We start from the raw sequence: 20,286 nt of genomic DNA, 5'->3' as shown, positions 1-20,286 counted from the left end.
CACCAAGGAGAAGTCGTCTTTCACTTCTGGTGGATTTTTCAAGAACTTTCTCCCTGGTTAAGCTCTGAGTTTCTTTTGTTTGAGTAAAATGGTGCTTCTAAGGAATGTAATCTGAATCGATAATGTGCTTCCTAACAAAACATACATTAAGGTGCAAGATATAAGAAAACTAGAAGATATGAGATAGCTGCTTCTAGTGCGTAATGCATTTGAATTTGCATGAGAGAGTGAGAGCTTAGCAGTGAAGTGCTTCTGAGTTTAACCAGAAATATTTTAAATTAAATTTGTGATAATCAGCTAGGTAATCACAGGACAGTAAACAACACCTCTGCCATTTTTCCATGGTTCCTCCCACACAATGTTGTGGATAAGCTGACCTGGATAGCTGATTCATCCAAGATGTCTTTCTAAACTATTTGCCATGCCGAAGTCAAGAACATCTGTTGTTTCCCTGCACGAGAATCCAGCACAGGAAATGATTAGATAAATATTCCTCTCATTTGAACAGGAATAAAGACATTGTAGGAGAACACTGAGAGGAAGGATCAATGCTGCCTGCTCTGAGAATAAATACCAGGCTTCCACATTGTTTCCATAAATGCCTCCAGCTCTGCTTCACTATTAATGGACCAGCAGGAGCCCATTACTCTATGATAACAGTCCCTTGCTCTCTTAATGAGAGCAATATGGCCACTACTCTCAGATTTTCGACATAGATGCTGCATAATGACGCTCCAATGGTGTTGCTGAAGGCCAGTTTTCGTGGTTCCATTGCTTCCAGGGAAGCTTTGCCACAGAGAGCAGCACAGCCGGGACACTGCCCAGCAAGGACCACATGGACAGCTGGTGGCACAAAATGTTAACTGCCCTGGGAAACACCTCACCATGGATGCCCCACACCAGCAGAACAGTTTAGCTGCAGTTATTGCTGAATGGGAGATACACTGTTCACAGGCTGCCATGATGCACATTGTGTTTGCAGGGCACTGAGATGCAGGGATGAGGAGTACCATAGGAGATCAGTAATGAGGAAACATGAGGAAATTAATAATGTTGCATTCTGAGCTGGGATTGAATAGCGTGCAATAATTGAGGCCTGGGGCCACACTCTACACAATGAGGAAGAAACAAAATAAGGAATAGCTTCTCGGGCTCCAGATTCAGCCGGTCTAAATTCCACCTAAGTCTTTGTGCCAAATGTTTCTACTGGCAGGCTCTGGGCCTTCGTGGATGCCAAGCCAATAGGAAGACCTAGGTGGAATTTAGGTTAGGGCTAAATCTGTCTGCCACTGAGCAACATCTACCTTGAGCAATTGGTGAGGCAGATTTGCTCTGGAAAGTAGCTTGTGATCTTGTAATGCAAGAAAGGGGCCAAAAGACAGCGGCATGGGCAACTTTAATTCTGGCACATCCAGTTTGTTAGCACACAATGTTGTGTGCCTGATTTTGCAACATTAATGTCTTCACTTTTTTTTTTTCTTTTTCTTTTTAAATGGGAGACATAATACCATCCATTTGTGGAGAAATGATACAGCTAAACTTAAAAAAGAACTAATAGTTTCTGAACTCCTTTAAAGTTTTCTTGAGCAAATTAGCTAAACTCTTTGTAGTGTGGTTATGGTACTTAGGAGAACCAATGCAGCCAAGACTATGAATAAATGCATAAGTAAGTTCAGATATTTACACCAGTTAATAATTTTAGATTCTGGCATCCCATGAGCAAAGACACACTCATTGTCAGCTGAACCTATGATTTTACCCTGAGAAATCTGATTGCCAGAGAGTGTTTCTATTGATAAAATCTACATTGCTTTACAATCCATTGTCTTACACAATAGGTGGTAATGAGTCAGTGGAGCGCACCTAGCCTACCAGCTGAATTAGAAGCGTAGATCTGTCTCCAGAGGGAGGGAGAAAGAGTGAGCTTAGAAACCTATTTAGAGCACTACATTCCCTGCATTCAGAGACCATAGGTAGGGTGAGCTTAAGGAGGTGAAATGGGCTAAGGCTGGTGACTAGAAGAGCTTGCATGCTTGTTCCCTCAAGACTTGACTGTGCCACAAGATGTATCACAGTACTGGCAGCTCTGGTCTTCAGTGCCAGAATTAATTTTAAAAGGTAAACTAGATTTTACTGTGACTGAAAGATTCTCAAACAGATGGTGACACTTCGTCTATGACCAAATCTGTGTGTGTATAGCTGTGGTTCCATGTTCCATCATTTAAGAAGGGGCTGCTCCTGCTCCATATTTTGTTGTAAATATGGCCATCACAAAGCATGTTCATGTAAGTCCTGTGGCTCCTTCTCTGAATGCTTGCATTTTTGTCACAGAAATGCATTGAGATCCTAAAACTCCCACTTTTCTTTGGTCATGAGCAAAGGAAATATTACAAGGTGACAGGACTGTAAATAAAAGGAAGACATCTCTTAACATCATGAAGACTTAATTTACCTGGTGAGGTCCTAGCAATACCCAGCACCTGTAGGAGAGAGCTCTGTGAATTCAAATCAGATTTCTATTTTGGAAGGTGGATAATCAGCTGTTGGACCTGCTGTGGCATCCAGGCAGTTCTCCATCACTGTAAGCCTGGGCAGAGATGATGTGGCTAAATGTGAAGTGGTGGGTGGGAGGCTTGCACCACAGCTTTGGGCCTGTTGGAGGCCGGAGGTCAGACCTCCTGGTAGAGGTCCTTTGAAAGGTTTTGAAAGATTGCAGTTCCTGGCTGCCTACATTTAAACAGCCACAAGGTACTGGTAGGCAGAGATCTCCTGGAAGTTAGTGTATGCAGTGTATTTGGTATCAGAGAGAGAAGAGATTCACTTAATGCCACAGCCCTTTCTTTGAGACCTTCCTCTGTCCTGCCAAATTGTGGAAACCTCATAATTGGATATCTGTTCCATGCAATATTTGCAGTTTCTCTGTGAGCTTTTCCTCCTGGCTACTTCTTTGTGTCTTGTAGCCTCCTATCTGCTGCCACTCCTTTGCAGATGTTACTTACATTGTTTTCACTCTCCCAGCTCTTCCCAGGTTCACATTTTCTTTGCTTCTCCCTCCCCCTCGCCCCTACCAATTTTCTCCAGTTTCCTCTTTTTTGATAGCTAAATGTATCTGTTTGAAGGAAGTGCTTTCTCTCCTGTATCTCAAAACTTTGGGTGAGAGGAGCTTCCTCGACTGCCCGGTGAAGCCGTGGGTCGGACAAGAACCCCTGATACCCTAATGAGAACCCTGCCAAGTAACGCTGACTGAGTTCACTCACATTTCCTTCCTTTTGGAAAAGACTGGCTTGACTCTGAGCAATCAGATTACCATGCAGAGGAAATGAGTGGTAAGATCTGTGTCTGTGCCCAAATTTTTGGAAGACAGTAGAAATTTTACAGTATGACTACCAAGACAGACTTGGTATGTTTCAGGCAGCTGAAGGCTGCACATGACATTTTTAAAGAACAGCCTGGAGCACTGTTGCATGGTCAGCTGTCTTCTTAGTTACGATGGCAGCGTGATGTGCAAAAAGACTGCAAAATAAAGAAGATGCATCTGCGCACATGAGCTCCCTCCCCATCCCAGTTCTTGGGTCTGTCTGCTTTACAGTGGCTCAAAAGCTGTGGGTTGCTAGAATTTCCTTTAGCCTAACAAATGACATGACAAGGAGGTGTCTCCACACAGACATTCTGAACTTTTCTTGACTCAGTTTCCCGGTGTTGCTGTGTTATATCACTTGCATCATTCCAGCCCACCCTTCGGTTTTGGTATGCACAGCACTGTGGCTGCTGCAGGTGTTTATCAGAGCAGGTTTGTTGCTGCTAGTTAGAATATCTGCTCTGTGTCTGCTCATCACTGCAGCCTTCAATGCAGCTTCTACAGGGCGTAGATACACAGCCCTTCCAGGGTTGTGGGACACCAGACTGCTATCAAACTCATTAACTCATTTCTCTTGTAAGGATTAGTGTTTCACAGAAGTTCTTTTTAGTCATCTGTGACTCCCTTCTGCACAATCCATGTGAATAAGGAAGATACTTGTCTAACTTTCATGTCCTACAGTGTTAAGTGGAACGTCTAAAGACACACTGAAAATGTGATCCTGAGAGACAAATATTTAGTTTTTGGCCAGAAAACGTGGCTGAAAACATGACCTTAAAGGACAAACGTTTAGTTTTCTGGCCAGATACTTAGAAGTGGTCAAAGCCCCCATGCATTGGAAGCACTTGAAGCAGACAGTTTCAGTAGTTCAACATGTCACACAGAAAATGTAAATACTATGAATGAAACAGTTAACTATTCATATTTAATTTAGGACAAGGGCTGGGTTAGTAATATTTTTTGGGAATGGAGGATGATTTTAGTGCTGCTACATTGGTTAAAATGTGGCTTGGATCAACTGATTTTGCTTATTTTGTTAGCTTATGCCAAACTTGTGTTAACTTTGCTAGCACAAAAAGCATTTATTTAGCCATTAGGAGCAGCCTCCATACCGCTGGAGGGTTTATTCATTAGCAAATCCTTTGTCTCAGACCTTTGGTGCACAAAAGAGAGCAGCAGATGAGAGAGCTGTGCAGTTTCTCCAGCTCTGCATGTTCCTTTCCATCAGCTGCTCAGGGATGACCAGTTCCCACCTGCATTTACTGCTGTTGTGAGGCAGAAAATGTCAGCTGATCTATCACCATCTGCATTATTAGTCTGACCTGGTCTTGAACTAAGTCTGCCTGAGAGTGTTTTCTTTTTTCCTTTCAGGGTTCAGCCACACTAAGGACCACATGCAGCATGTTACCTTGGTTTGATAGACGGGTTGTCATTTACCAACCTCTAGTGAGCCTGTTACTTTATACCCTGTTTCTAGACCTTAATTGTCCCAGGAGGTGTTGTACTAGTGTAGTATTGTAAGAAAAGAAGCAAACTTTTATTGTTGTAGGAAAGTGACTGCCTGGCACAGTTTTGAGCAATTTTAAATGTGAGTAGACACAAGAGTGAAATATACAATGAAGAAAATATTGATGTGAATAAGTGCTTTTTACTGAAATGCTGGAGAAAAGGAAAACTTTCCAGCATCTCATACAGCAGTCAGGTTACAGTGTTGAACCTGTGAGTCACAGTCATCTCCTTGTCAATAGACGATGGAGTAAACACAGACCTATGACTTCACTCCAGGCTGTTTGGGGGGGGAGCAAGCTTACTCAGATGTCAGCTTCCAAAAGTGGCAGGAAAATGCTAAAAAATGGGCTGTGAAGAAGGCCTAGCTTCTTTCTTCACCTACACATATCCTGTCTTGGTAGGTCTTATCAATGTTCTATCTCACAGCCTTACTCTCTGGTTTTTTTTTTGGTAGCTATTTAGGGAATCCACAGGAAGTGGATTAAGCAAAAGACATGAGATAGGAACAGGATGGTGCTTTGCCTGGTGTATCTTTGGCTGAGATAATCTGAAATTGGTGCAGCTGTACTGATTAGTAAGAGAAGAAGGTCAGGCTGGGTGACACTGACTTAAACGGTAGTCCTTTTTTTTTTTTTTTTTCCCAAATAGGGCCACGAAAAACTGGAGATGAGCAGTTGTTCTTCCTCTCCTGCATCCTGCAGGAATCCTGCAGGTTCTGCCAACCTTATCCAAATTCAGTGATAGACCTTCCTGCTCTCTCTGTGAATTGGCAGTGTATGAAAACTTATGCCAAAGTGAAGCTTGTAATATTTTGTTTCCACTTCTTAGCTGGGATAACCAGTGCAAGAGTGAGTGTGAGGTGGTTATATACGTGGGATTATACAGAAACAAAAACATTACTTTGGTGGATGCTCCCCTACAATAATTTCTTAATGTTTGTTGGGGGCTGTGTGATCCATGTAAAACAAATGACACTGTAAGTGTTAGTTTCAAAGAAATCTGAGTGGGCCCCACAGTACAATTTCCAGATCTTGACTTGTAGGTGGTGTTAGAGTTCATGTGCCTGAATTTCTTGATAGCTGAGTCTTCTGACAACAGAAAAGTGCAGAACTGAATTGAATGGTGATGAGTTCTGGAGGAACAGAAGACTGTGCTGGGCTCCATCCTTGCTTCACAGAGTGACTTCCTCAAAGTGCTTGTGCCTTGCAATTCCTCCCTCTGAAAAGGGGATATTGGTACTCAGGTACCTCCCAGCCCCACTATGGGCTGTTGCTTAGCAATGCAGTCTGCAGGTATCGGTCGTGTACCCCCAGCAGAAGAACATTTTCTGCCAGCTCTGGGCTGGAAACAGGCTGGAGCTACAAGTCCTGAGCAGAATCAAAAGCTGCAGGATGTGTCAGTCCTGGGTTGTCTTGCCTTGCCTTCCCTCCTCTTTTCCCCCCTCCCCTCCCATTCCCTTCGCTCAAAAACTGACTTTGAAAGCTGGAATTTGGCTTTCTATTTCCCCAAAGTGAAAGCACGTTTTAAGCAATGCCCTTTTTTGTTAGTTTGCTACTGTATCTAATTATAAGCCTTGAAAATAAAGCATCCTGCTAAATTAAATGCCTTGGCAGTGCCCTTCTGAAATTGCTATAGTTGAGTTCAAATTTCTAGCCCATTACAGTGCAGTTGGCCAAATAGATGGTCTATGCTTTCCTTCCCCAAGCTTTCTGCTTTAGAATTTTTTTTCTTGTTTCTTTTAACTGAAGGCACCCAAAAGCTTATTCATGGATCTTTGCTGTCTTAGAGAAAGTGATCAACCACCTTGCCTGTGTCTGTATGTGCTGCAGTACTTGGGGACACTGAAGTATTTCTCACTTCTTTCCCACTAAGATATTTTTTTAACTCAGATTAACAATTTGGGGTAACTGGCATAGAGTTAGACCACACCTGTTTGTTTGTGTTTTTTACACTAAATTGGCTTTCTCAAGTCATTCATAGGATAGGTGTTTGCAAGAAGGAAGCCTTTTACTTGATGAAAAGAACACACTACACAAGCTTGATATATAAATTTTTCAAGAACAGATAATTCAGCCCCAGTTAAATATAATTCTCTGGCAGAGCATAGATAGCCTTTATTGAAAACTGATCAGCATGCCAAGTTTCAGTTGTTAAATATGAGTTTGGATTGTTCAAGGATAAAAGAAAGCAATACTTCTTCTTGGCATGCGAGTATATCAGAAACATCCATGCTAAAAGTAATCAGACATGAAACAAAGAGAAAAAAAGGAGCCTGCAGAAATAAATAGATTTCCGTCACTTGAAGAAACAACACTGCAAGTTCCAGCATCAAAGACTTGATAGTTTCAAGTTTGTTAACAACTAGAAATAGTAGAAATGTTATTTCCAGGTGAAAGGTCCTTGTGTTATTTTTTAACTCTGCCATAAATAGACTGGTGTAGGATATGCTAAGTTAGGCTAGAGCCCTAGTAAAATCTCTCACTGTGTCAAAGAGCCTCTCCTCTGTTTGCACATGTTGGTGGTCCCATGTTGAGGTGTTAGCAAAAGAAATAAGGGCAGCATGAGGGTTTGTTTTGTTTTGTTTTTTAATTCAATAGCCAGAGAGCTGCCTGGAGCCTGGGGAGCTCTGAAAGCAGCCTGTGGACACCTGCCTTCTGCTTTGTGTCTCAGTTTGTTCCCTGGCCTTTGGATTCCTCTAGCAGACAGCAACCCATGAGCATACATCAGCCTCTGCAAGAAGATCAGCATCCTGACAGGACCATGATCATCCAGAGACCCACCGCAGCTGTAAGAAAGGCAACTCACACAATATGCTTCTCTGGCATTTAAGCTGAACTTCTCACTTCCTCGTGTTTACTTGCTGTGCCTTTGTTTTCCAGTCTGGAAATGCTGTTTTCAATTCTTTTTGTGCTTATTTGTGCATTTAGCTGTGTTGGGATCAAATACAAAGCGTAGCTCCAAGTGTAGTTTTGCACCCTGAAAATCCATGGTAGGCCACAGCAGATACAAAAGAAGACTCTAGAAAATCTCCTTTGACCCAGTTGCTCCAGCTTTTTTTTTTGTGATTTGTTTACCTCGCATAAAATGGGACTCCACAGTGGGCTGCAAATTCTTATACCCTGCATTAGAGGGAGGGTTTGCTTATTCTTCATGCTTAGCTTCGTTGTGGCTGGCTGTTTGTATCAGCCTGAGCTCCTCAGTTGGGCACACGAACCAGTCACGAGCCCATGGTTTTGACAGTGCAGCCCACCCAGGTTTCACCCAGACATTACCTCTGCGGCGAGACAAATGCTTGGGACTGGTTTTGCCTCCTGGGGCACATCTGTGTTTGGCATTGCTGCATGTGTGTGGGCAGCAGTGCCGCTAAGGAGTGATGTGTGTCCCTTGACTCCAGGACAGACCTTCTTGGGGACATGGAGCTCCTGATTATCTAGCTCTTATTTCATCTCCTGCAGCTGGCTTTCATTCTTATGGTAAACATGAGCACAAGTGAAGTGTGAGCCTGGTCTTGCCCTGCCACACAGTCAGGAGGCAGCCTGGGTTGCACCTGGGAGCTGGGAAGCTGTTTAAACATAGGCATCGTGTCACAGCTAGATGCAAAGTCAATCTGTACAGCTTTACGTGGCTGCCTGTGTTCTGAAGATCTGGAGAAGCTGGTTGATATTTCCCTCAGAAGATAAAAACTTGACCCAGTGTCTTTAAAGGAGTAGGAGTGAGATGCTGAGGTAGGAAACCAGTTGTTTTCCTTGCTTGGCTGTAAACCTTTACAAATTCCAGCCAGACCTAGTTTTCTAGTGTCACCAGATTTCTGCTGCTAGACATGAGTATTCTGCTGTTTGGCACAGCAATGTTCCTGTCTGGTATCCAGTGAACATCATTAAAAAAACAAAGAGTAATAGTTTGGTGAAAGTGCAGAGTCGATAGTGCTGAGTAATGTATTTGCATACTGGCATATGTGCTATAAAAGTAAATAAGATTATGTCAAACTAATCTGGAAGAGAGTTAATTTAACATCCTGGCTAAAGTTATGCAACCAGCGGGAGGCGGGGGTGTGGGGGGTGGATGTAATAGACTGGCTGATGAAGCCTGGGGGACAAAATGTCCTAGTGGAAATTGTATGTAGCACAAAAGAATGTAACATAAGAACCCAGCAGAACAGCACTGATTCAAGGCTGCTTATATACACACACACTGTTTTTCTGTTAGTTTTAGGAATGCACAGGACAAGGAGAGGGAACAAAAAAAAAAAAAAAGTATCTGCAAGACAGATTAGCTGTCTCATTCATATTGAGGTCTAAGTTGCTTCTTGGTCCTGATTCAGAAAAGCCCCTTCAGGACATGCCAGGGCGTGAGCGTGCTTCATTGCATTTTATGGATAAATGCCAACCCATATTTTAAACTGCAGGACTGAACAAATGCTTGGGTCCTGTTTTCAAAAACTGTCAGTGTTTCAAGACATGATCACCCCCCAAACACATCATGTGTTGAAAAGTTGCAGGACTTCAGGGGTGTTTGGATTTGGACCCAACCTTCATGTTTGAGCTTTGATGTTTAACAATTCATTGTAAGCACTTGTTTTGAACAACTCCAAATTTTTAGGCAGCTTTGCTCCACAGTGTCTCTCCACAGAAACTTTATGTAGTTCATGTTTCTTTCTCATTATTACAGGCTGGGAGCTAACTTTTCTATAGAGAAGCTAATGTGTTTATTGCAGTAAGTGAAGTCTGAAATGAAGATCAAACCCTTACTTTTAAAGGTCTTTGCATTCAGTATTGCAGATCATAGCAGAGAAAACTCTTTTGCTCCTTGCTGATAGTCACACATCTCTAAATTGAATCTCACCCTCAATGCTAAGTCTAATGAGTAAATTATTAAAGCCTGGAGTTTGAGAACAATTTTTCTTCCAAGAAACTTTAACCATAAGCTTGTCAGTTTATCCACAAAATTTGTGGATAGCTGGAACAATGATACTGTATCACAACATGGTGAGGATAGCATTTTTGTGCTGTTTCATTTGTTGCGTCAGAGCGCAGGCACTTAAGGAAGTAACATCTTCAAGCATAATTACACTGCCAGGATGTGAAGTTTTGGAACATAGTTAACATTTGCAGTAAGGCTGTCTTGGGCCTCACAGTGAGTATTGATGGCAAATCTACCTCCAAGAGCAACAAGTGCAAAAAACTTGATGCTAGGTTTACTGATGTTACCAAATGCTCATGTACAATTCATTTGAGAATGTCTTTTGCATGTAATTGGCATAGAGCTCAGAAGCTTCTTGCACTAAATGTTTACCTAGAAGCTCTGCAAAGGCTCTGAGCCTGCTTCTCAAGCTGCAGTGCAAGCATTTGTTCCTGTGGCTATGTAACCATGTCTGTGCTGCATCTGGATGAGGGGGAAAAAATCGAGGTGGCCTACACTCAAGGGGCAGGGATTTGTACCTTCTTGCTCTGAGTGAGGCAGATTTTGGGGGCCTGCAGTCAACAGGAGAGACACATCATGCTTTCAGACAGCGGTTTAAAGTGCACATCTGGGAATGCCTCTTATTCACCTACTACAGCTATTGGTGATCCTTGGGTTTCTTTGGAAGCCCAGCAGTGGTGCCCTGTGAAATGCTCAGTACCTGCCCCTAATGGTGTGGCCTTCGGTCCTCTCTGCCCATCTCCTGTCCCATTGTCCTCTGTCCTTGTAAGACCAGAAATGGTCTTACAGAGACCAGCTTTGAATGAAAAAATTGCCTAGAAAATGACAAGAGAAGAAAAATAAACACGTTCTTCTTGAGTATTAATCTTTTCACCATAATTTCTTTACAAATTCTTGCTAGTTTCTGAGAATGTCTTGGATAGAGGCTTTCATAAACTTCATGAATGTTTTGATTACATCAGAACTAAAAGTCTCCTGCTGGATATTAACTGAGAAAGAAAATAGTCTCCAAGAGAACAGGAGTCCTTTAGCAAACCTAAGACACCCCTGCATATTTCAATGGTTACAAATGTTTTTCGATTTGCTGATTTAAATTTAAGCAGTTTGTATTTGGGGATGCTCAGATGCCCTGCTACTCTGCCCTGTTCTGTGTCTGCATCTGCACAGCCAGTTGTTGATGGTGGTGTGCGTGGCAGTGCTTATGTCAGTATCACAGGTGCCAGGTCATGTTAGCTTGTGACCAGATTTCCCCTTCTAATTTGTTCCCATCACCTGCCCCTCCATCACTCAGTACACATACAAGCTGCCTGTGCATCAGGCAGGAAGGCAGTTGTTTTCATGAAGTCCCTCTGGAGTGAAAAAAACACTTTCCTCCATGCCTGTTCTTTACAGGAGAGAGGGGGAGAGGGAACAGATCCTTACAGGTACTTAAGCATCGAAGTCACAATTGCTTTAGGGGTAATGAGACATCTGAGTCGCACATTAACCATGGCCAATGAATTTGTCCAGCTTCTGGAAGAAGCAGGAACTGAACTCAGATCTCTCCAATCTTTTTTAATTTCCTGAAACAAGAACCAGCCTATTTTTTTTTTTTCCTGACACAGCACCATATACGCTTCCCTCAGCTGTTTTCTTTTCCGAAGCCAACACCCTTCTTTGGCTGCATCTGAGTATTTCCTGATTGTTTCTCTTTCTCTTTCACCTCTTCTTATTTTTTTTTGTTTTGTTTTACTTTGTTCTTCTATTTTCTCTTTTGCTTGTTACTTTTTTTTTTGCTCCACTTTTATATTGGTCCAGCCAATCTGATCTTCAAAGGCAAAGCTATGAAATAAGCAGTGTGGTTGCACTGACAGGTCACTGCTGGGCCTCTTTGTCTTTTACAGACAAGATTTTCAAATCCAGCTGTAATAGCTTTCAGTGCATAGGGCAATGCTGTTACCTTTGTGTGTTAACTGTGGTCAGCAACACACAGGTCACTTAAGTAAAGGCTTAGGACTCTCTCAGAAGGGCCCTTAAGTACATACTTTCTGTCAGGCATGTGCTTAAGTCATGTTGGCATCATACGTCTATGTGTTTTGGTAGAGAAGGGTGCTTTTCTTACACAGGAAAAAGGATTCTTAAGCATTACATTTGCAACTACTATGCGTGGGAGATTTGTAGAGTCACGCAAAGTTTTGAAGGCTCAAAGAGACTGTTCTGATAATCTTGAGAGACATCTGGAATGCCAGAGGTCAAAGAACCCCATTTCTTCTTTAGTAGCCTTTCAACAGCTAGTGGAGACATAGTTAACTTTATTGTTGCTAGTATCTTATCACTACTACATAAAATGCTCCCAGACTAGTGCATGTCTGTAATTATCTACCTGGCAGATGAATAATATTTTCGCAATGGCATCCTTGTTGTCGTCACGGTATTCGATTACAGGCGTCATTTCAGTTATTAATTGTTCTGTTGTCTTTACTGCAGTACTGTGCATCTGCTGATATTAGAGGACTACAGATCACCAAATCTTCTGCTCTATACTATCATCTTCCTGTTGCAACAGGAGAAGCAGAGGCACAGGGCAGTCAAATAAGTGTCTGGATCAAGGAAGGGCAGAGGCACTGTGCTCACAGTGCTATAACATCAGAGGCAGTGTGCTTGGTTTTATTACACCCTTGAAGCTAGCTAAGTGGATTCTTCTGCCGTGGCTTACATAAGCTTAATTTCTGTGTTGCTCTGCTGTATCTAGTATATCCTGTAATACTTAAATGGAGAGTACTAGAGTTGCTGCTAGAGCTGTTTGAAGACCTGACCCTAGTTCCAGCAATAGCTAGTTGAAGTCTGCATTTCTAATCCTAAATAAAAGGTTGGCTGGGATTTTCAAAGGAGTTTCCAAGGTGACAGATGCTACTTCCTGGTGTCCTGTTGCTTTTGGTTGTGTTTTGTCTAAATTGTCCTTTATTCTTTATACTGTCTGTTTTCTACTGAGATTTCAGATCCGAAGTCTTGCTAGCTATCCCTTGGTCTTGACCAGTAAAGCAGATAATCAACCTTCTGTGCTGCAAACCCTCATGCAGTCTGGGGCTGCTTCTAAATTTTCCTGCTAAAGCAAATGAAAATATCACCTCCGGTCTTCATGGAAAGCCCTTCAGTGAGCTTTTGATCAAGCCAAGGGGATAGTCATCTTGCAAGCACCAGGCTCATCCCCATCGCCGGCATCGTACCCTCTTATTACTGATGCCCTCCAAGCACAGCTGAGGACCTCTGATACCAGAGAGAGGCAGTCCCTTAGCTCTTCCTTGGTGCTGGGGCCTGAAGAGAAGTGCAAATAGCTTTGTACCATAATCTGAACTACAGGCATCCTGCCAAAATACAAGAGAGTTTGTTTCCCATTTCTCTCCAGACCACCTGAAAAGAAGCCAGAGGACCTTCTCCTTTGCTGTATGGTAGGTTGCCTGCCTTTTGAATTGGCAGGGTTTCTCAGCCTTATGTGTGGTGCTGCCCTGAGGTAGCCCTCCAGCCTCTAGCACTGAATTGTATCCACGACTGGAACTGCAGGGCACCAGGCAGTATTGCTGCAGACCGAGTCTACTTTACTCCTCAATTCCCTGGGACACTATCCACATTTATGTTTACAAATTTTACTGGAGCAGAACAAAAGTATTTTTAAAATTGACCTTTGACTTAAATTTCTGAATTTCCATGTCATGGTGAGGAAAAAAATGTGCACATCATATGCACGTGGGTCAGGCATCACTGTGTGCACGCCAGATGGTGAAATGGTGAGAGGGGGCCTGAAATCCAGGCAGAAATGCACCAGGTTCACTGTATATATCTACACTGAAATTGTCCACAGCGTGGCAGAGACGTGGTCTGGCTTGCAGGGGAAAGTGGCTTTCTACAAGCTCTAAAAGCATAGACATGGTGAAGCTGTGAGCTGGCAATCAGATTTTTTCATTTGATAGGATGCCAGTACATGGTGTTTTGGTTTGCAGAGTCCTTGACTGGGCTATTTAGCAAACTGCATAAACTTGCTGATGTGTGAACTTATCCTCCTTATGCCAATGCAGAAGGTTGGCTAATCTGCTTGCTCTTGGCTTTCACAGACATTCAACTATCCTTGTATGCTTGGAAGAAAGCTGTGTGCTCTGTCCATAATGCAGTGACACATGGTCTTCTCTTCATTAATTACTAAGCGGTGTTACGATAGTTTATTACATTTAGTGTTGGGTACACTTCAAAATGCTTGGCAGTTCAGTGAATCACTTGGACCCTTTTCATCCAAAATTATTGCTGGACAAGGAACAGTTTTCTAAGCTGCTCTTATGAAAATCTTGAATGGTCTTCACTTGAGAAAAGAAGCCAAAATGTAAAATATGCCACGAGTGTAGAGGTGGCTTTCAGAAGTTTCTGCTGAATGCAGGGTCCTGCAATACTGGGTGGTGGCCAGACATTTAGGAAGGGATTTTTCCTGCCCCAAAATACCTGCCAGCTGGACAAAACAGTCAAGGTATTGCCAGGGTACTTGTGGTGCATGGAGTTTGGGGCTTACATATGCTAGTAGTCCAAACTGTATATTGTTTCACTTGCTTAGGTGTATCAACAGCTTAAAACAAATTCAGTGAAGAAGATGGCATTGTGCATTAATTACAGCAAATATTTTTTAATGGGATAGAATTAGGTCTGACCAATGGTAAGTATCTGTGTACCTTGTTCATGTAAAAATGTAAACCCAGAACTCTTCTGAGGAAGAAACTAGGGTGAGGTCCGTTCCACTGAAGTCTCTGGTCTTGGGCTAGTTTGGCCCTGCTATGAGTTTGGCCCCAGTTAAACTCTCAGGTCATGCTTCATGAGATGCATGGCCCTACTTGAATTGCAAGGCAGATGCATGTGTCATTCTCTAGAAACTGTTAGGCACATAGGCTTAATTAGACATAGACCCCTTTGGATTATTTGTTATAATGATTAAATCTTCACTAATGACTTTCTCATAATTAATGGGTAGCCTAAAAATTGGTATTTCCCACGTCTTAAAATAAAACAGTGATGTTTTGAAACAAAATTATTGAGTACGAGGTAAATGGCAAAATACATGTTTAGTTACATGTGTTAAAGTTGGCAAGATACATTTTCAAAAGCAGGAGTCTAAAATTAGATTCTAAAGCCACAGTTAGAAAGCTAAATAAACAACTGGGCTTTTAAAAATGCTGAACACCCATGAGCTGCCTGGCTAGAGCACCGATTAAAGATTTCAACACTTCTGTCATCATTGAAAGACAGTACCAAATTCCTTTGGTTTCCAACCAAGGGTCTGGACCTGAGCATCCACAATTCATGCAGCCAGGTACCACCTGGATCTCTGAGTCGTGGTGAGCCTCTCCTGAAAGTGCAGAGCCAGCCTGGTGGTCAGAGGAGGCACAGGGACTCAGGCAACTGGAAGCTGTATGCATTTAGGTTGGGAAATATACGTTTCCACTCCTAAGTTTTAAATCCTAATGTATTTAGTTTTATTCTATAAGTGGTGCAATTTATGGCATCATTAGAGATTCATGTGTTTGTTTTCACTGAAACAGTTGGCTGTTGTTGGTGATGTTATTGGTAAGGAATATGTTATCTCATCCCCATACAAGCCTTTTAGATCAGGACCTGTTGGTGCCTGGGAAGCAGCTGGCTAATCCAGGAACAGTAGATGAAGCTGGGGCTTTATGTTTATGCACCTTCTCTTTTCCCACCAAAACACATATGTGCCGACACGTGTATTCCTTCCCTTACATGGCAGCCCTTCTTCTGCTTGCCAAGTCCATCATCTCAGTTCCCCCAGAGAAGGGTGGGATACTGATGCAAGATTCTGTATTAGATGGCCATTCCCCTCCCTTGAACTGGAGTCTGATGACATGTCTGCTAAAATGCGTCAGACGGTTGGGGAAAGAGAGAGAGCAAGGGTGACGAAGAGGGAAGTCTGGGTGGAGGGATTGGTTTTAATTAAAACAAGTAAAGCCATGTTTTCCAAGCCTCAGCTTGCATTCAAGTCTGGCAGAAGCTGCTGGGTGAAAGTGAATTTTCAGGTGGCTTGGTCGTTTTACAAGGGATCCTCTGCTGTGAGAAAGCTGTGATGCTAGGACATATTTGGCCTGGGATTGGTAGGGTGCTCAGCCTGCAAAAGACCCCTGGATGGGTCTGAGGTAGGACCAGACAGTGAATCTAAGCTGATAGCTCCAAAATATTTCGGCTGTAGAGCAGAAGTGGCATTTTCCTGGCTGCAAATGTGTTTTTTCACTTCCTTTGGTCAAAAGGGCAAACATATAGGTCTGTTCTCTAGTCCTCACCATGCCCTGAGAGGCCCTGGGAAGGTCCTCCTGCCACTGGCCATATAGCAACACATTTCCCTTCCACATGTGTCTCTTGTCCCTCCAATCCATCACTAGTAGAGACTTAAAGCTGCCTAACACCAAAAACTTTGTACATATTTATGTGATACAATGGAGGAATACCAGTCTCGTCAAGGCCCCCAGGCACGACCACAACAGGAGCTGTATGAGTGAAACAGAGTAGGTACTACAGAGCCTCCTATGATCACCGACAGCTTTTTCTTCTTCCATCCCCAGCAGCAGCATGTTCCTCTTGCACGAGAGAGCTTTTGTTGGCTGTGAGAGAAAGCTAGGAGGTTTGGATGGCTGTCTAAACCTCGTAAATGAAGCTTTGCCTGCACAGGCAAATACTGGTTTTGTGTCCAGGACCTTGTTTTTATTTAAAGTGGGATTTGTGTGTGAAACAGTGGTCTTCTTCTCAGGCATCCTGCATCTTCCTTGCTGAGGTACTTTCTCCCTGCTATCATTCTGGAGTTGCTGGAGATGGACAGTACCGTAAATTTGCATTATGAGTCATAATCCTCATTGTGCTGCATAGCATTCTGGAATCTAGCTCTAACCCTGTGGAGAAATCCTTACAGTACTCCGGTTAATTCATCCTGGAAAAAAAAGAAAACAACAACTTCAGATAACCTCTGGAAAAATACAAATAAACAAATCAACAAAACAAGGGAGCTTTTTGGTGTTAGTTTCCTAAGATGGTTCAGGAGGAACCCACAACAAGACTACTTTGAAACTCTGTTTTGCAGGACAGTGTCTGGAGGCCTCTGAATCCTGTAGAGCCATGTCAGTGCCCAATGTGGACCTGCATTTCAGGACTGGCTTCATATGAAGCAGCCAGAAGAGCACTAGAGATGAACTGTCAGAAGCTTGTTGCTGCTGCTGAATATGATAACAGGACTGAACTTCTTTTAATAGATGTGTTTTTTCTTCAGATGTAGCATCTTTTCTTCCTTTCTCTGTTTCTGCTTTGATCAGAGATTCTGTAGCAGTGGCAGCCTCTGTGCATTTATTGTGTCCATTTGAAACTGGTCAGCTCATCCATGTTTTTTTCTCATGTATCCCTTGAAAAGCCCTGACAGACTTTCATGTTTCACAAAATCTGATTCATCTGCACGTGGACCTGCTTGAAGGCCTTTGCTTTAGAGCTGCTTCTTTGAGAAACTTTATTCATTCACTGCAGGTGGACCCAAGCTGGCTTGCAGAGTCCAGGTTGAGCTGGCAAGAAAAGGAGCCTCTTACTCTGAGCCTTGGTTTCCCACCTCCAGAGGAAAGATACTGACAACCCTGCTCCACTGCTGTGGGCTGTCAGAGGGATAACTGTCAGCGGTTGCAGTGGCACACGTGTCATGGACAGACAGACTTGTGCTGCTCCCGGAGCATGACCGCCCTTGCGCACAATGACGTTTCCATCCTGCCAACCATGGTAAAAACCCAACCCCCATGTGAAGAACAAACAAGCGTTTGTTTCCTTTTGCTTCAGTGCATGCCTGGCATTTGCCAGGAAGATTTTAATGCACTGTTTAGATAAAATGCAGAACCTTTGCTTGAGCCAGGCCAAATATGCGCTTTCAAACAAAAGGAGGGATTTCAGGGAACAGAGCTAATGGTGCAGGTCCAGGGAACTCTCTCGGGGGAGCCTTTACAGTGAGGAAGGGCTCAAAAGTCCTTTTTCTTTTGTAGGGAAGAGTCCCAGAGAAAACATGCGTGGCACCAGCTGACTCGCAAGTGCTGTGTCTTCCTGTCCTCAGGTGACATGTGAGGGTGATCTTCTGCAGGGGGCGTGCAAAGAGCCCAGGCTGGTCTGGGCTGAGGGATGTTCCCCTGGGCAGGGTGGCCCTGGGCTTTCCAGCCATGGAAAAGTGAAGTGTTTCCTCTGGTTGTGTAACACATGTTCTTCACGCAGAACTCCTGAAGAGGCTGGGCCTCTCCTTGCCCGCCTTGTATCTGCCTTCCTGCTCTCTTGTTTCTCCTTGGCAGTCGGACAGCAAGGGAAGTCCTTCATTAGCTCACCGAAGGCCTGGAGGTAAACTCCCTGCCACACAGAAACCAGAACCAGCTCATTACTTACCACACACAAAGCTTTCTCACACATGCAAAAGTACCTCTGTGATACTCACTGCATGCACATGTGCAAGTTAGTTAACACCAGCAAATTCCTATTAATTTTCTAACTAGCTGCTGGATTGTTTGCTGACTTCTTCCTTGGGAATGATGTTTCCAAAGCACCAGTTTTCCATCTTGGTTAGTACATCACCCCACTGTTTATCTTAGAAAGTCTCTATATGTTCTACTTGGTCTAGTCTCAATTCTTTCAGAAATCAAAAACTTGTTATTTTCCTGGTGTAGTGATATTTACACCTGCCAAGAAGCAGCTTGAAAGTATGCTTTGAAAGTATAGTTTTTCAAAGCTAACAGGAAGGGTATTTCAAGGGTCTGCATGCTGATTTTTCTCCACAGATGTTGCATACTGCCCATTCTCAGAAATGAGATATGGATCTAGGTGGATCCTGGATCTGACCCACTTCTTGTTTTCCATTCTTTTCTGTCTGTTGCAGATGGAAAGATCATAGTACTTGCGGGAGGCCAAAATGTCTTTGAATAAAGAGTTGTTCCTTGTATTTACTGAAAAATACTCGTTAGATCAGCTAGCTGACTGTTTACCAGAGGAAAAACATTAGGACTACTAAGCACCAGAGCATCATGCCAAAATACAAGAGCTGGCCCAGGGATTCTTAAGCGTACAAAATGAAGTGGTTCATGGGCCGAGGAGTCAGAATCTCATTAACTGAGCTGCGTAGTACTGGCAGTTCCATGTTTGCAACACAATGTTTAAACAGAAACAGGGCTGAACATGATTTGCCCTTTATACTTATGGTTAGGTTGGGCCTGTTCTAGCTAAATGGCTTGCTGACACCTACACTATGTGAAATGACTTAGCCTTTCATTTTTGGTGGCTGGGCAGGAAAGGATAATGCTGGACTTTAATGTTCCCTGCCAAGTGCCATAAAAAAGCCTAGTTCACCTTTTCAAGAGATGTTTTCTTCTGCAAAACTTCATACTCTCTCACACCTCTGTGGTATCTGAGCTTTCTTAGTGCAATGATTTTGAGGGAAATTCCACATTGTTTGAGTCTTTAATGTGCTGATCACTGCCAGAAGTTTAAAAAGTATTTTTTTGAAATAGGATTATTTTTTAGATGAAGCAGAAGAGCCTACGCAGAGCAGGATAGATACTGAAATTCCCTGTGAATGTCTTTTTCTGCTTCTGGTGCTACATTACCTTTGATTACATTAATCCAAGAGTGTCTGTGCTGCTGTTTTATGAAACAGCATTAACCTGCCCTTGTGGTCAGCTGAGCTGTCAACTTCATGCTGCCACAATGACAAAAAGCAGTTGGAGATGACGGCTTATAAAGAAAAAATTCCAACTGAGATCTAGCACATGATGGTGATCAGTGAACTAAGAGCATCCCTGTGGTTAGACAGGCACACCAGCAGTAGCAATTTTTCCTTGCACACCTTCAAGCTGTACAACCGCAGGGAGATACCACGAAGATGGGGCATTGCAGCTTCCTTATTGGTATAAGCCAGCTCTGTTTCCATGGAGTAATGTATTTCTAGCCTCTGAAGTTTTGACCCTTAAGAGGAAAAGCATATGAGGATGCTGTTATGACACCTATAACAAGACAGATCTTGTTCCTCTGCTGCTGTACCCTGTGATGTTAGTGCAAAGCGAGGCAACTTACTTTTTTTGAACACCTAAGTGCTGGAGTCAGATCCTTGAAAATCCATCTGAACATATGTTATCCTGAGTGATTAATTCAACATCACTTATATGGCCCACGGGGATGCGGTAAAAGCTCTTTTTCTACTTGTGCCTGGGGCATATATGTATGAAATTCAACCCTATTCCCTCCCCATGAATAGGATGAGGGCAGTTAGGCTTTGGAACATACCTTGGAGTCAAAGTAAAAGCAGTTGCTCTGTCCTTAAGTCACCTCACTGCTGCTGGTTTATTACTGAAGGTTCACAGCTGAAGTCAAATGCTGAATGGTTGCCAAGTACAGCATGTCATTTTTAATATATGAAATTATGGGAGAACAACATTGCAAGCCTGTTCCTGCAGCTTTTTCTTACACAAAACTTG

The sequence above is a fragment of the Nesoenas mayeri genome (genome assembly GCF_963082525.1).
Source record: "Nesoenas mayeri genome assembly, chromosome: Z".
Classification (NCBI taxonomy): Eukaryota; Metazoa; Chordata; class Aves; order Columbiformes; family Columbidae; genus Nesoenas; species Nesoenas mayeri.
This window is presented reverse-complemented; position numbering follows the sequence as displayed.